This window comes from Branchiostoma belcheri, unplaced genomic scaffold (genome assembly GCF_001625305.1).
Source record: "Branchiostoma belcheri isolate BF01 breed outbred unplaced genomic scaffold, Haploidv18h27 scaffold906, whole genome shotgun sequence".
NCBI classification, from domain to species: domain Eukaryota; kingdom Metazoa; phylum Chordata; class Leptocardii; order Amphioxiformes; family Branchiostomatidae; genus Branchiostoma; species Branchiostoma belcheri.
The window spans coordinates 1-3718 of NW_017804583.1; positions in this window are offsets into that span (position 1 = coordinate 1).

Below are 3718 nucleotides of genomic sequence, written 5' to 3' on the forward strand. Positions count from 1 at the left end.
TATTTAGGGGTAAACAAGGCATATCAAAGTAAATTTGTAAGTGAGGGGTCCTTTTTTTCGTCATTTTTCACACATGGCTGCATGGAAAAACGAATTTTCCCAGGGTAACGGCTTACTACTGGAAGAAGCCCGGTACCTAATCTTTCCGATGTCAGAATTTAATTAAAATCGATGCGATAAGTTTACCGCTATCTTCGATGACCCAAACACACCCACAACACACGTAGAACGCACCGTCCCAGTGATCAGGCGGAAAGGCTACACTATCATCCGCGCGGACTAATATCAGGAAGTCTCCGCTGGACCACCAAGATTACGCCACCTATAAAAGCTACAACTAACAGGCTTTTCAGAAAACAGAAAGATATGTACACAGCTATTACGATATTAGGGATATCGTGGCCAAAACATACCATACAAAGTCACGTTTCCGGCGATTTACTGCGCACTTACTTAGACTCTGGTCAGAATTAAACTCCGACCCGGAACCTAAAGGAGAAGCGATTTTCTCCAAAACATTTCATCAGGTGCGCAATGACCAACCGACATCATGTATGCAAATTGGTGATGTTACAGCATAATTTGCATATTTGACACCGAAACAGCTTTTTTTGGCCCAGAAATGAGAAATCGGGCTCAGAAATGAGAAATCGCTTAAGGTCTCGGACCGGAGTTTTTTTTCACGATTTTGGATCCGGCGGACACCCTCAGACCGAAGGGCTATAACTCCGCCAAAAAAAGTACGCCGGGAAATCTCATTACATCAGTCAACGGAGGTTTCCAGCCGGCTTCCGATACAATTTTGGTTATTGTCCGTCGACTCTATAATTTGGGTAGAAACTGTAGTTAAACGTAAATTTTGGATACGAAAAATGTATTTTTTTTGCAGTTTTTTCAACGGACCTGCTTGGAAAAAACGAATTTTCTCAGGCTAACGGCTTATATGCTGAAATAGCTTACTACTTTCTGTTTCTGAAAAACAGAAAAAAAAATAGGTTGTTGCGATAAGTTTTTCGCAAAATCCGGTGACGCGAACCCCTAGAAATTCCACATAGAACGCAGCTATTTGGGTCATCAGGCGACAAACCGCATCACCCTTGCTCGCGGACTAATACCAAAAACGCTTCGCTGGCCGTCCAACTTCACCGCGCCGAAAAACACTACAATCCCAAGGCTTTTTGATCAATTCAAAACTTAGTTGAAAATCTACAGCGATCGCCGAGCTATGGGGAGCCAAACCTAGCGTGACAACCTCGCCGATCCGGCGATTTACTGCGCACTATTTGGAACCCTGGTCAGAATTAAACTCCGACCCGGAACCTAAATGAGAAGCGATTTTCTCCAAAACAATTTCATCAGGTGCGCAATGACCCACCGACATCATGTATGCAAATTGGTGATGTTACAGCATAATTTGCATATTAGACACGGAAACAGCTTTTTTTTTGCTCAGAAATGAAAAATCGCTAAATGAGAAGCGATTTTCTCCAAAACAATTTCATCAGGTGCGCAATGACCCACCGACATCATGTATGCGAATTGGTGATGTTACAGCATAATTTGCATATTTGACACCGAAACAGCTTTTTTTGGCTCAGAAATAAGAAATCGCTAAATGAGAAGCGATTTTCTCCAAAACAATTTCATCAGGTGCGCAATGACCCACCGACATCATGTATGCGAATCGGCGATGTTACAGCATAATTTGCATATTTGACACCGAAACAGCTTTTTTTGGCTCAGAAATGAGAAATCGCTAAATGAGAAGCGATTTTCTCCAAAACAATTTCATCAGGTGCGCAATGACCCACCGACATCATGTATGCGAATTGGCAATGTTACAGTATAATTTGCATACTTGACACCGAAATAGCTTTTTTTTGCCTCAGGTACAGGTACTCCCACTACAAAAGTGGGCTTCCCATTTGTCACCTCTCGGTATTCTTCACTACACTGACTACAGTCAAGTCAAAGTTTATTGCACAACGATTGTCACGGGTACAATGTATGGCAAATAATAAGATTACTAGTTGGCATGTGTCTAACATAATGCTATATATATGGTCAACGGACATTGTATCTGACAGAGTATTATAAATAGCTACTGGCTAGAGAATATTTCTACTCTACATGTACATTGTACATTACGCTAGACTATACACATGAAGGGTACAGTGAGCAGTTGTACCTAATTATACTAAACATGTTCTATGGCTACTAAACAGTGTATACTAAGTTACTTGCCAGGAATGTTAAGATTCTACATACAAATGCTACGAAACGCTATACTGTATACATGTAGTTGATAAAAAATTCAGTGACTCTACTTATACAGCTATTCTAAGATGTCTTTTTTGCATGGCATTATAAATGTATTGACCTATATATACAGAAAATGTGTTTGGACATGACATAAGTATATGGAACGTCTCTCTAGATGTGTTGGGTAATGTTCTAGTAGTCTTACATCGGATCATCTGCATTAATTTGCGTCTCTCTTCGTCGTATGTGGGGCATGTCATCAGAAAATGATATTCGTCTTCAACTCTATCTTTGCACGTAGGACATAATCTCTGACTGGCTGGTATATTGTTGTGTCTGCCTTTTTCAATCTCTAGGCAGTGTGCTCCGATTCTTAATTTTGTCGTATTAACTATAAAGGATTTGTTTTGAACAGATAGGAGATAGTTCTCGATGTGAAAGTTCTTTTTTTATTTTTGAGTATGTTTCAAGTTTTTAAAAGCTATTTATCTTTTGCCTCCAGCCAGATAGAAATCCGTCCTTAAGGCGCTCTTTGAAAATGAATCCGAAATATTTGGCATCTGTAATGGGATTCAACCAAATATTTTGGAAACCATGTCTACAGAGTGTGTCTCGTACATGGACCACCCAGTCCTGCTCTTGTCTAACGGCTTCGTGATATGCTTTCTTAACTATTCTGTCATCAGGGAGGTTGTTTAGTCTTATCCAATATTTGATCAGTTGCGTCTGGATATCTATGTACAGTGGGAATACGCCTAATTCGCCCCTTACAGCAGCGTTAACTGAGCTTGTAGGGACTTCACTACAGCAGCCCAAGCTCTTTTCTTCATCATCCTGACTACAGATCGATACTACAGGTACTACCACTACAAACTCGGGCTTCCCATTTCTGTCACCTCTCGGTATTCTTCACTGCACTGACTACAGTGACTTCACTACAGCAGCCCAAACTCTTTTCTTCATGCTTCTAACAGTCCTGACTACAGATACTACAGGTACTACCACTACAAAATCGGGCTTCCCATTTGTCACCTCTCGGTATTCTTCACTACACTGACTACAGTGACTTCACTACAGCAGCCCAAACTCTTTTCTTCATTATCCTGACTACAGATACTACAGGTACTACCACTACAAAATCGGGCTTCCCATTTCTGTGACCTCTCGGTGTTCTTCACTACACTGACTACAGTGACTTCACTACAGCAGCCCAAACTCTTTTATTCGTGTCAATGTGAAGCATTCGTCGCTCGGTCGACAGGCCGTGCCTGTTCCGCAGAATCGTGATGCGTTGCCGGCCATGATGCGTCGAATGTCGTGCCTACAGTCGAGCCTACAGCAGTCACGAACGCCTATCGAACTCCGGCGCAGTATTACTCGGTTTTCAAGTCTGGCGTGTTCCGCATATTTGTGATGCGTTGCCGGTCGTGATGCGCCGGGAACGTCTATCGAAATC